The following is a 13,583-nucleotide window of genomic DNA, read 5'->3' on the forward strand; positions in this document are numbered from 1 at the left end:
ATCTACCTTGATGCGCGTTAAGACTTCCAGCACCTCCCTCTCTGTAATATGTACACTCCTCAAGACATCACTATTTATTTCCCCAAGTTCCCTAACATCCATGCCTTTCTCAACCGTAAATACCGATGTGAAATATTCATTTAGGATCTCACCCATCTCTTGTGGTTCCGCACATAGATGACCTTGTTGATCCTTAAGAGGCCCTACTCTCTCCCTAGTTACTCTTTTGCCCTTTATGTATTTGTAGAAGCTCTTTGGATTCTCCTTTGCCTTATCTGCCAAAGCAATCTTATGTCCCCTTTTTGCCCTCCTGATTTGGAATCAGAAGGACAATTTCAAAATTTGTGGACAACACCAAATTGGGGGATATAGTTAATACCAAGGAGGACTGTGTCAACATACTTGTGATAAACTTGCAGAATGAGGGTGTAATTGACAAATGAATTTCAATATAGATAAGTGTGAGTTGGTACATTTGGGTGAGGTATAAAACAGGCTGCTGATTTGCTATTGCCAGTTTTTCACTACAGCCAAAGACCAATTTCACCCCATTGAGTCTGTCCTCACTGACAATTCAATGGGCTCAGAATGTTGGGGAGCAGGGTTTCAACAATTTTACTTTAATTTGCGTTAATCCACAGATTGGTAAGTGTACTTGCTGGTGTCTGTAATGGGATAACCTCCAAATATTATCAGTTCTGTTTAATATAAAGTGCAAATTATATAGAGTAGACAGATATTTGGATACAAACCAAAGATGAAACAATTATTGAAGTATAAGAACAATAACTTCTTATATTTCTTGTACATGTATTTCAGTAGCTCCTGGGAATCATACATTTAAAATAAACAAGTGAGTTTGAAGCACAAATTCAGCTTAGAGTATGATGTAGTAGCCTGGTTGCAACCTGAGCATGATTGGGAGCTAAATATTCCAGATTATAAGATTTTAGAAAGGATAGGGAAATTAGGATAGAGGGGGAGAAGCAATATTGATAAAAGGTACAATTACAGCAGTAGAAAGAAGGGATTTCAGTAAGTGTGATTAGCAGTGGAAATACTATGGGTAGAGTTAAGGAACAGAAAAGGATGCCAGACTCTGGTAGGAGTTGTCTACAGACCTCCTGATAGTGATGTAGAGGGATGTATAAATGTGGAGATCAGGGAAACGTAATGAACAATGGGAGATTATAATTTTCACATGGACTGAGAAGCGGAACTACTCAAGTAGTAAAGGCAACAAATTTCTAGAATGTATTTGGGACAGTTTTCCAGAACAATATGTTTTAGAACTGACAGGCATACTAGATTTAGTGATGAATAAAGAACCACAATAGGAGGGATCAGACAGGGGGCAAATGCCCCCTAAGATGAGATTGGAGTGCATGTGTGTAAATGCACGTAGTGTGGTAAATAAGGTTGGTGAGCTGCAGGCTCAAGTTGCCACATGGGACTATGATATAGTGGTAATAACACAGACCTGGCTCAACGAAGGGGACGATTGGGTACTTAATATTTCTGGCTACAAGGTATTCAGGAAAGATCGGGAAGGAAAGATATTGGGGTGGGGTGGGTGGCAGTATTGATCAAAGAAACTATTATAGTATTGGAAAGGGGTGATGTAGTTGAGGGGCCAAAGACAGAATCTATTTGGTTAGAATTAAGAAACAATAGAGGAACTATCACACCACTGGGTGTATACTATAGACCATCAAATAGTGGGAAGGAGATAGAGGAGCAAATTTGCAGGCAAGTGACAGAAAAATGCAAGAGCTATAGAGTAATGATAATGGGGGACTTCAATTATCCCAATATAGACTGGGACAGGGACAGTAACAGTGTAAAAGGCAAAGAGGGGGAAATGTGTTTGAGAACTTTCTGGAACAGTGTGTTTCCAGTCCAACCAGGAAGGAAATAGTTCTGGGGAATGAAGTGGGGAAGGTGGAGCATGTTTCAGTGGGGGAGCATTTGGGGAACAGTGATCATATTAGGTTTAGAATAGTTATGGAAAAGGACAAGGAACTATCAAATGTGAAAATGCTTAACTGGAGGAGGGCAAATTTCATTGATTTTTAAAAAGGGATCATGCCCAAGTGGATTGGAATCAAAAATTGGCAGGCAAAAGAGTAATTGTTCAATGGGAGGCCTTCATGGTTGGTTCGGGTACAGACTAGACACATCCCTACGAGGGGGGGAAAACCAGGCCATCCAAAGCTAGAGCTCCCTGGATGACTAAAGATATAGAGATTAAAATGAAACAGAAAAAGGAGGCTTATGACGAATGTAAGGTTCATAATACAACTGTGAACCAGGCTGAATACAGAAAGTACAGAAGAGATCTAAAAAGGGGAATAAGAGGGGCAAAGAGTATGAGAATAGATTAGTGGCTAACATAAAAGGGAACCCAGAAGTCTTTTATAAACATATAAATAGTAAAAGGGTAGTCAAAGGAAGGGTGGGACCAATTAGGGACAAAAAAGGAGATCTTTTTGGGGAGGCAGAGGGAATGGCTGAGGCACTAAATGAATACTTCGCATCGGTCTTCACTAGAGAAGAGGATGCTGCCATTGATGCAGTAAAGGAGGAAGTAGTAGCGATGTTGGATAGGATAAATAGATAAAGAGGAGGTACTTAAACGATTGGCAGTACTCAAAGTAGAAAAGTCACTTGGTCCAGATGGGATGCATCCTGGGTTATTGAGGGAAGTAAGGATGGAATTTGCAGAGGCTCTGGCCACTATCTTCCAATCCTCCTTTGATATGGAGATGGTACCAGAGGACTGGAGGATTGCAAATGTTCCACCCCTGTTCAATAAAGAGGAGAGGAATAAATCCAGCAATTACAAGCCAGTCAGCCTAACGTCGGTGGTGGGGACTTTGAGACAATAATCTGGGACAAAATTTATTGGCATTTGTAAAAGGAAAATAGTGTTTGACTAACTTGAGTTCTTTGACGAAGTAACGGAGAGGGTTGATTGATGTTGTGTATATGGACTTTCAAAAGGCCTTTGATGAAGTGCTACGTAATATACTTGTTAGCGAAATTAAAGCCCATGGGATTAAAGGGACAGTCTCAGCATCGATACAAATTTGGCTAGGGAACAGAAAGCAGAGAGTAGTGGTGAATGGTTGTTTTTCAGACTGGAGGGAAGTATACAGTGTTGTTCCCCAGGGGCCAGTATTAGGACCACTGCTCTTTTTGATAGAGGGAATAATTTCAAAGTTTGCAGATTACATGAAACTCAAATGTAGTAAACAATGTGTAGGATAGTAACAGACTTCAGGAGGACAGACTAGTGAAATGGGCAGACACGTGGTGGATGAAATTTAATGCAGTGTGAAGTGATTCATTTTGGTAGGAAGAATGAGAAGATGGAATATAAACTAAATGGTACAATTTTAAGGAGGCTGCAGGAACAGAGACCTGGGGTGCACATACACAAATCTTTGAAGGTGGCAGGACAAGTTGAGAAGGCTGTTTTTAAAAGTATATGGGATCCTGGACTTTATTAATAGAGGCATAGAGTACAAAACCAAGGAAGTTATGCTAAACCTTTATAAAACACTGATTAGGCCTCAGCTGGAGTATTGAGTTCAATTCTGGGCATCACATTCGGAAGGATGTCAAGACCTTAGAGAGTGCAGAAGAGATTTACTAGAATTATACCAGGGATGAGGGACTTCAGTTATGTGAGGAAACTGGAGAAGCTGGGGTTGTTCTCCTTAGAACACAGAAGGTTAAGGGGAGATTTGATAGAGGTCTTCAAAATCGTGAATGTTTTTTTGACAGAGTACGTAAGGAGAAACTGTTTCCAGTGGCGGAAAGATTGGTAACCAGAGGACATAGATTTAAGGTGATCGACAAAAGAGCCAGAGATGACATGAGGAAACATGTTTTTATGCAGCGAGTTATGATCTGGAATACACTGCCTGAAAGGGTGGTGGAAGCAGATTCAGTAGTAACTTTCAAAAGGGAATTGGATAAATACTTGAAGGGAAAAAATTTACAAGATTATAGGGAAAGAGCAGGGGAATGGGACTAATAAGATAGTTCTTTCAAAGAACGGGCACAGGCATGATGGGCTGAATAGCGGCCTCCTGTGCTGCGCCTACTATGATACTATGAATTGGTTAACAATCTGATAATGGAGCATCTTGCAAATAGTGACTATATGAATGTGTTTGATACTAGATTTGAGAGGGAGGAGGGAGAGTCACAAACCAAGGTTTTAATTTTAAGTAATCAACAATGCTAATGGAATGTTGGCTTCTATCTCATGTTTGGAATTCTCAACTTTTTGGGAGTGTTACAAATTTCAGATGTACCTTTTTAAATATTCTCTTGGGTCAGTGGTGCTGGTCAGTGCCATAACTGTTGTACATTCAAAGTTGCAGCCATTCTATAAACAATGCAACCTGGGGGTGTAACAATAGGACTTCCTCATGATCATAACTTCATATTGTATCTTTTACACACGCCCTCGTGGGGTTTCTCCAATCCTTTGGTAAACAGACTTACAACACTTCAGTGATTCGAGGCCAGATACAAGTTGTTAAGATGCTTTGTTTTATGACAGCAAATACAGAGTAACAGTTATAATCAAATCCCACCTTAATTCAACTAACTTCAGTTACCTCCTTGTGAATAATAAAAATACAAAGCACTGTAGTGGGTTTAGCACATTAAAAGATGTTCACTTTTCTTGAACAGTCTTTTTCTCCAGAAACTGGCTGGCTATCTTAGCTTGCTTTCTCAAAGGAGATCTGCCTGGATCTTTCTGGCCTCCCTCTCAGCTGACCTCACTAACTGACTGACTGACATAGGGTTCTTTGTTTTCTTGTTTCCTGTCCCATGGGAGGTTGTGGCTTGGTTCCTGATTTCCCCCTCTACCCTGTCCAGGGTTGGCCAGAGGAGCTACTAATCATGCCTGCTATTGACCACCTGCCACCACTCTTCCCCCCCCCCCCCCCCCCCCCCCAGATGTGGGACCATCTTGACATCATGGAGGTAAATTTTGCTTCGCTACCACCCCATTTGTGATTAAAGGAAGGGTGGTAGTGGAACCAAAATTACATGACTGGAAGTGCCAACCTACTGCCAAGTTGGTATATTTGTCCTGATTTTTGGTGAGACCTCTATCCTGGTAGCCAGAGATCCCTCCTGAAATCAGTGGGCGGCTCATTCACATTGAAAATCATAGAATTACACAATGTACAGCACAGAAACAGGCCATTTGGCTCGACAGACCCATGCCGGTGTTTATGCTCCACACGAGCCTCCTCCCTCCCTACTTCATCTAACCCTATCAGCATATCCTTCTATTCCTTTTTCCCTCATGGGTTTATCTGGCTTCCCCTCAAATGCATCTATGTTAGTTGCCTCAACTACTCCATGTGGTTGCGAGTTCCACATTCTAACCACTCTCTGGGTAAAGAAGTTTCTCCTGAATTCCCTATTGGATTTATTAGTGACTATCTTCTATTTATGACCTCTAGTTTTGGTCTCCCCCCGCAAGTGGAAACGTCTTCTCTATGTCTACCCTATCAAACCCTTTCATATTCTTAAAGACATCTATCCAGTCACTCCTCAGTTTTTTCTAGAGAAAAGAGTCCCTGCTTGCTCAATCTTTCCTGATAGGTATAACCTCTCAGTTCTGGTATCATCCTAGTAAATCTTTTTTGCACCTTCTCCAGTGCCTCTGTATCCTTTTTATAATAGAGACCAGAACTGTGCACAGCACTAAGTGTGGTCTCTAACCAAGGTGCTATATAAGTGTAACATAACATCTCTGCTTTTCGATTCTGTCCCTCTAGAAATGAACCCAAGTGCGTAGTTTGCTTTTTTTATGACCTTATTAACCTGCTTTGCTACTTTTAGTGATTTGTGTATCTGTACCCCCAGATCCCTCTGCTCCTCTACCCCATTTATTATCCAAGCAGTATGTGGCCCCCTTATTCTTCCTACCAAAATGTAATATCTCACACTTATGGAATAACGATCATTGTTAGAATTTCTAATTTTTGGAGGAACAGTATGAAAGCAGTGGATTAGCACGTTGGTCTTTCAACACTCTATATTGAAATTCATTTGCCAATTACAGGCCCATTCTGCAAGACTGCAAGTCGAATGATGCGGTTAGGCCATTTTCATCGTGGTGGTACAACTGCTGGTGGTACAAGTTGGGAGGTGGCCATTTCCAGACACAATTAAAGGGATTCTCACCGGGAAAGCTGGGTGAAGCTTTGGCAGACATTTTATATGGCAGTTGCAGATGTGTTTTGCATCTTAAAGCATTCAAACTTAATGTTGCTGTAGGTTCAGCAGACATGTTGCCTGCTGCTCTAAATTGCTGCTGCTTTTCATTCCTGATGCTAGTACCCATCCTTTTCACTTCTAGGACAAAGCATGGCACAGGCAAGATGGAGAACAACAATCCCTCAGGTCCAATACAACACTGCTAAATTAGTGAAATTGCTTCTGCAATGCACTTAGTAATCCCAATGGCCTCTCTGAATGAGACTGCCAAATGAATGCCAACCAGTGTTGCATTACTCTCAATTATACACTTGAGGCTTTGTCTGCTAGGAATTGGATTTAGAATGCCCAAGTGGGACCTTACATCAAGTAGAGAGAGTGTTGAAAGACCAACATACTAATCCACTGCTTTCATACTGTTCCTCCAAAAATTAGAAATTCTAACAATGATCATTATTCCATACAATCCCAAAGCACTACAAGTGTATCTGCATTATTAATAAAATTCAGTTCGACCGCCATTCACTTTCTATGATATGATTGGTCCATTAATTGAAGCCATCAATGAATTCCTATTTTCCGGCATCTTCTTTGTCCATTAGCTAAAGCAGTGTTGAAATAATAATTATTGCTTTAAGTGACCTCTATTAAAAGCGCAACCCCACGGATATTACTAATAGAACATTTAAAAAAAATTATTCCAGTTCCTGCTGCTTGGCCTTTGGACACTCTGGGACCTGTCTTCTGGTGTGTGCCTACTCCATATCCTGCCTGTTTCTGATCTGGGGATACTTCAGAGAGAAACATTTTATTGAGAGAAGTTGGGGGAGTGACAACATCTCTTTTTTTTTTTTCCCCACCCCGAACAGGATCTCGCTCTTTCTTCCTATCAGCAGAGTGTCTTTATTTAAGAACATAAGAAATAGGAGCAGGAGCAGGAGTAGGCCGTACGGCCCCTCAAGCTTGCTCTGCCATTCAATCAGATCATGGCTGATCTTCAACCTCAACTCTACTTTCCTGCCTGATCCCCATTTCCCTCAACTTAAATTTAATCTAATGAAACCTAACAAAATATGCAAGCTGCTAAAATCCTAAAACACAAATGTCATCTTCAAGCCAAGAAAATAGTAAGATAGATAGGTTCTCTCTCTACCTGCACTATAAAGGAGTAGAATATCGCATATCATGCAATTTGTAAAAAAAAACAAATCATCTTTCATTGATTCCACTCATTGACTTCAATGGAAAGGAAAATTGGCTGAGGTGTATAATGGGCAGCCGATCCGCTCCCGCCTGTTTTAGTTTCCCGCCAAAGGTGAAAGTTCCACCCATTGAGTTTTTTTTGAAAATATAACCTTTACGGACATTAGAGATTTGAGAACTGTTGTGGTTTTGGATTTTCAAAGGCCATTTGATAAGCTGCCTTGTAGGAAATGTTTTGAGAAGGTAATGATTAAAGGCTTTAAGTTTATTGAGGTAGAATGGAGAGATAATTGATTGGAAGATAACATTTAAAAACCTAAAACTTAAATGTTTCTGACGAGCTGGGGGTGATTTTTGATTAGCTCCTAAATCGGGCCAGTGTTGGGCAGCGTGTCTGCAATGCCTGGCTGATGACGGTGTAAATCCCAAACCACTTTTGTGGTGGGGCCTCATTCCAATAACATAAGTGAGCTGCCAGTGCTGAACATCGACAAGCAGCTTGCTGATTGGGAGAGGGTTTTGCAGGAAATCTGACGGCTCCTCTGCAGAGTTGAGCCAGAAGTGGAATATTAAAGTGGGGGGGTGGGGGTGGGAGCGGGAGGAAGGAAGGAAAACAAAATCCCTGGGGTGGGGGGAGCACAGAGTCTGGCAGTGGCGGGAATATTTTTCTGGGGCTATGAGGAGCTCTTGACCCCACAAAAACCAATGGCTTAAAAAACATTTGAGTGGCCTGCAGCTGTCCTTTTTACAGACTGCTGGTTCAGCTGCTGAGCACTCAGTTCACTCTGTAGTTACATCCTTCTGCCGATGGTGGCGATGCAATGCCTCCATTGGCAGTTAGGTGTAATTACAGTGTTACATGTTTACATACACTGTTTCTATTTTAAATGTGAACATTGGAATTTATAATGGAAAATGTTGACAGGAAGAGCGCGGACACACTACTTTTAATATGATGTCATAAGACCCGATGCAATTGTGAAATATGTAAGGAATCTTACAACACCAGGTTATAGTCCAACAGTTTTATTTGAAAATCACAAGCTTTAGGAGGCTTTCTCCTTCGTCAGGTGAAGTCAATTGTGAAATACCAATGGGCAGACCATGCACTCCCCCCCCCCCCCCACCCCCAATTAGTACTTGATGTAGAGCAGCCTAGCCAACGGTCCTTAAAAGGATTGCTGCAGGTGTCTCCAAAAAAAAACATTTAAAAAGTGCCTCTTAAATGATTTTTGTGAGGCCAGGAGGGGCATGAATGCTGGGCTCTGTAAGGGGGCTGTCGGGATTTCCCGCCGCCTCCGATTGGCGAGTTGCTCGGAGTGTATGAGCAGCTCCCCGATGGAATTCAAATGAGGCCTGACCATGAAAATTGTTCGGGCCTCTGATCGTTTCCATCAAACGGGTAGCAGGCTCGCTCTGCCTGCCTCCAGCTCAATGGAAGTGGACACATCAAAATTGAATCCCACATCCCTGTAAAAATTAGCTAAAGAACTATTTTCCTGTCCTCCTGTTAGACCAGCTGCCTACATGGCCAAAGCTGTACAGTGAGTTATAAACAATTAGGCAAATGAGCTGATACTGGAAGATTGTGTACAGTCTGCTGTGCTAAATTGACACCACATTTTGTGTCTGGGTTCCATGTTTACAGATGACATACTGTAAATGTTCTGTAAATAATGCTGCAGAGCGCAACAAGATAATTTCTTATCAGACGCGCATCTAAGAACTGACTACTTCTTGGAACAGAGTGGGGTGGGAGCAGGAATATGACACACTTAAGATCTTGAAAGGAATTGATGTAAGTTTGTTTTTGCATCTGTAGAATAGAACAAGAGGATGTGGTGGCAAGATGTGCAAGAGAAGGTCTGACAATTATTCCTTCAGAAGAAAGATATACAGTGGAAACTGCCACCTAGTGAGTTAATGTAATATTGACACTCATTTAAAAATGATTTGGATGTGTATTTTTGTTGCTGTGGGGTGTATGAAAACTACAGACAATGCATTTGGTAGGATAAAGACTAAGTCGCATTGGAGTTTGAATGGAATTCAAATTGGAATGACAGAATGATGGAAAAGGGTAGAAATGTTTGTCAATGGTATTCTAACATGGATTATAGACATATTTGGAGGATTATGATTATTGTGGGATTTAGATTGCTGTGCTATGAGCAACTCTGCATTGTGCAATTCTGGAAATTTGATGGATGGTTTAAATTTCCATATCATATCAAACAACCAAAAATCCAGTTGCCTGATTATTTAGATTTTGGGGAGTTTCACTTCTGGCTTAGTTGTTGAAAAGCCATTAGTATGAAGAATATCAGATTAAACTAATCCCTTCAAACTTGGGGAAGATTTCCTCTGTACACTGGGTGCAGTGAAATTGTAAATGTGTTCTTTATAAATGTATTTACAATTTTGGTATATCTCGCACAAAGAAATCTTCCCCCTTAATTGCCATTGGATTGCAGGTAAGGGTATTACACCTCATAATAAACTGCCTTATGGTAAACAAACTCCTTTGTGCTAATATTGCCCTATCTTTCTACAGGGGATGTGACAACAAGGATGCTATATGATACCTTGTGGTAGTAAATGGTGAGTCAATTTATGAGAGAGATTTTACAGGATGCACTGGATTTGATTTTTTAAGAATTAAGTAATTTTGAGTTAAATGTTTCTCATCATTGAGGCAAATTAGCATAAATGAAATTTCAATTTCTAATTTGAAATTATAATATTATGCCTTGACTATACTGTTTTTCTAGTTTTAAATGTGATGCATTCAGAATAGTGCCATTACATGTTCTCACAAATAAAGTTAAGTGTTCAAGAAAAATAATGACTAGAAACCCTGGAGAGTTGGGGAAGGAGCAGGAGGAGTGGGCTGGGCTTGGAACTTTTGAGAAAATTCCTTTCAGTTTTAACTTTAAAATATTCTCATTATTTAGGAAAGGCGAACTTCACAGCAAATTGGGGGTTGAAAATAGCCCCCTCCCCCCCCCCACAATGTTCCATTTTGTTCTCATATTTGCTTTTTTAAAAAAAGCAACATATCATCAGTGATTCTAGTGGGCAAGCACCCATGCTTACAGTGATATGATTATCACTAGCCTGTCATCCCTACACGGTGAGTTTCCAGATTCAACTGAGGCTGGTTGGGAAGCAAAAGTTTGAGGGAGAGATGGAAAGGGAGAACAAGCTAACCTTCAGTACTATCAAGATCAACTACCAAATTCCATAGTTTAGAGACTCTGACAGGTCACTCCTTGGAGTGTACTTGAGACCTTCCCAGTACAAAAATGATTGAAAACTCTGGATAATGTATGTAAAATATGCCCAAATATATTGATGTTTCTGCTAGACAACATATCCCACTTACACACATTATAGAGACCCTTATTCAATCAGTACCTGGTTTTGAACATTGTAAACTATTCGTAGGTTGTGACAAACGTTATAATCACTGCAACTTCATTTTGACCTTTAATGGAAAGGTTCTTTTGAAGAACTTGCATGGAGTAAATACCATACTGCAAGGCCATTAAAGTTAACCTCTGGAACCTGATTCCAATGATGATATAGGGAGATTATTTGGTGTGCAAAATATCATGATAGATTGCTTTTTGCTATCTAATTAACATATTGTGTGCTTGTCTTAAAGCTACTGGACTATTCCAATGCTCTCCTGGCCTGCTTCCCATCTTCCACCCTCCATAAACTTGAGCTCATCCAAAACTCTGCTGCCCATATCCTCACTCGCATCAAGTCCCGTTTACCCATCACCCCTGTGCCTGCTGACCTACATTGGCTCCCGGTCTGGGACTGCCTTGATTTTTAAATTCTCATCCTTGTTTTCAAATCCTTCCATGGCTTCACCCCTCGCTATCTCTGTAAGCTCTTCCAGTCCTACAACCCTCTGAGATCTCTGCGCTCCTCCAATTCTGGCCTCTTATACATCCCTGATTTTAATCGCTCCACCATTGGCGGCTGTGCCATCAGCTACCTAGCCCCTGAGGTCTGGAATTCCCTCCCTAAATCTCTCTACCTCTCTCTCCTTTTAAGATGCTCCTTAAAACCTACCTCTTTGACCAAGCTTTTGGTCACCTGTGGCACACCACTGGAAATCCGTTTCCAGTGGTGTGCCACAGGGCTCAGTGTCGGGTCCCTTGCTGTTTGTGGTATATATTAATGATTTGGACTTGAATGTACGGGACATGATTGGCAAATTTGCAGACGACACAAAAATTGGCCATGTAGTTGATAGTGAAGAGGATAGCTGTAGACTCCAAGAAGATATCAATGGGTTGGTGAAGTGGGCAGAAAAGTGGCAAATGGCATTCAACCTGGAGAAGTGTGAGGTAATGCACTTAGGGAAGGCAAACAGTAAAAGGGAATACGCAGTAAATGGGAATATATTGAGGGGTAGAGGAAGTGAGACCTTGGAGTGCATGTGCACAGGTCCCTGAAGGTGGCAATACAGGTAGATAAGGCTGTGAAGAAGGCATACGGAATGCTCTCCGTTATTAGCTGAGGTCTAGAATACAAAAGCAGAGATGTAACGATGGAACTGTATAAAACGCTGGTAAGGCCACAGCTGGAGTATTGTGCGCAGTTCTGGTCACCACATTACAGGAAGAATGTAATTGCTGTGGAGAGAGTGCAGAGAAGATTTACAAGAATGTTGCCAGAGCTTGAAAATTGCAGCTACGAGGAGAGATTGGATAGGCTGGGGTTGTTTTCCTTGGAGCAGAAGAGGCTGAGGGGAGACTTGATTGAGGTGTACAAAATTATGAGAGACCCAGATAGAGTAGACAGGAAGTACCTGTTTCCCCTAGCGGAGAGTTCAAGAACTAGAGGACATAGATTTAAGCTGATTGGCGGAAGGATTAGAGGGGACATGAGGAAAAACTTTTTTACCCAGAGGATGGTGGGTGTATGGAATTCGCTGCCTGAATTGGTGGTAGAGGCAGGGACCCTCAACTCTTAAAAAAAATTACCTGGCCCTGCATCTAAAGTGCTGTAAGCTGCAGGGCTATGGACCGGGTGCTGGAAGGTGGGATTAGAATGGGCACCTGGTTGTTCTTCGAGCCGGCACGGACACGATGGGCCGAATTGGCCCCCTTCTGTGCTGTATCTTTTCTATAGTTCTATCCTAATATCTGCTTGTGTGGCTTGTTGTCAAATTTTGTTTCATAACTCTCCTGTGAAGCACGTTGGGACGTTTTACTACGTTAAAGGCGCTATATAAATGCAAGTTGTTGTTGTATGTACATATGTGATGTAAATAGCAGTTGGACTCTGCTCTATCTATCTTCATTTCTCTTTTTTGTTTTCTTTCATTTGCTGCATAATGTACTTCCATCTTTATGCATATGGAGATGATCATGTAAAATGTTACATAATTATCACAAAAACTTTTCCTATAAAGTCATGCAATCATGATTAATAATATAAAGCACCACAACACATCTTTATTTTGGATGCTGCCACCTTGTGAACATCAGCGAATAAAAGAATTACATTAAACACCCCTGCATCTTTAAGAGATAGCTTTTAAGAAAATAAAAAATTCTTCCCTCCCCAACTTTCCTGAAAGTGTAAACTCCTTGCTGGAATATGGCTTCACAAGTGCTGATTGTCCTTCGTTGCCATGCTAAAGTGAGCCTTGATAGTCAATGACAGCAGACTATTCAACTGCAGGCTCAATTGTGTCCGACATCCACACACTAGCACTTACAGCATGGATCACTGGATAATGATCAGGAGCCTCATCTGACACTTGTATGTGAGGAGTTGCACCTGCTGATGCTCTACAGAGCTGAATCTGAGAGAATTATATGGGTCAGCTCATTTACCTATCCATTGGAGGATCTCTAGTGCAAATCCTTTGTAAAATGCAAGGAATGTAGAGCTCTCAAAGGGTTGTAGGGCTGGAGGAGGTTACAGAGATAGGGAGGGGGTGAGGCCATTGAGTCTTTAAAAATGGCACAAAATCACACAAGCCATCCAGTGCAGCTGAGTGATCCAAAAACTTTCTTATTGAAATAAAAACAGAAAATGCTGGAAATACTCAGCAAGTTAGGCAGCATCTGCGTTGAAAGAAAGAGTTAACGTTTCAG

General features: G+C 41.2%; 1 long non-coding RNA gene across 2 annotated transcripts in view; it reads left to right on the forward strand.

The window, feature by feature from the left end:
• Positions 1-13,583, forward strand: part of LOC137333870 (uncharacterized) — a 29,929-nt gene that overhangs the window by 12,727 nt on the left and 3,619 nt on the right. For both annotated transcript variants that reach the window (XR_010965999.1, XR_010966000.1), the window contains exons 2-3: positions 9,281-9,373; positions 10,013-10,059. This is a non-coding gene — a long non-coding RNA (uncharacterized lncRNA). The remainder of the gene's footprint in view (positions 1-9,280; positions 9,374-10,012; positions 10,060-13,583) is intronic.

The sequence above is a fragment of the Heptranchias perlo genome, chromosome 2, assembly GCF_035084215.1.
Source record: "Heptranchias perlo isolate sHepPer1 chromosome 2, sHepPer1.hap1, whole genome shotgun sequence".
NCBI lineage: Eukaryota > Metazoa > Chordata > Chondrichthyes > Hexanchiformes > Hexanchidae > Heptranchias > Heptranchias perlo.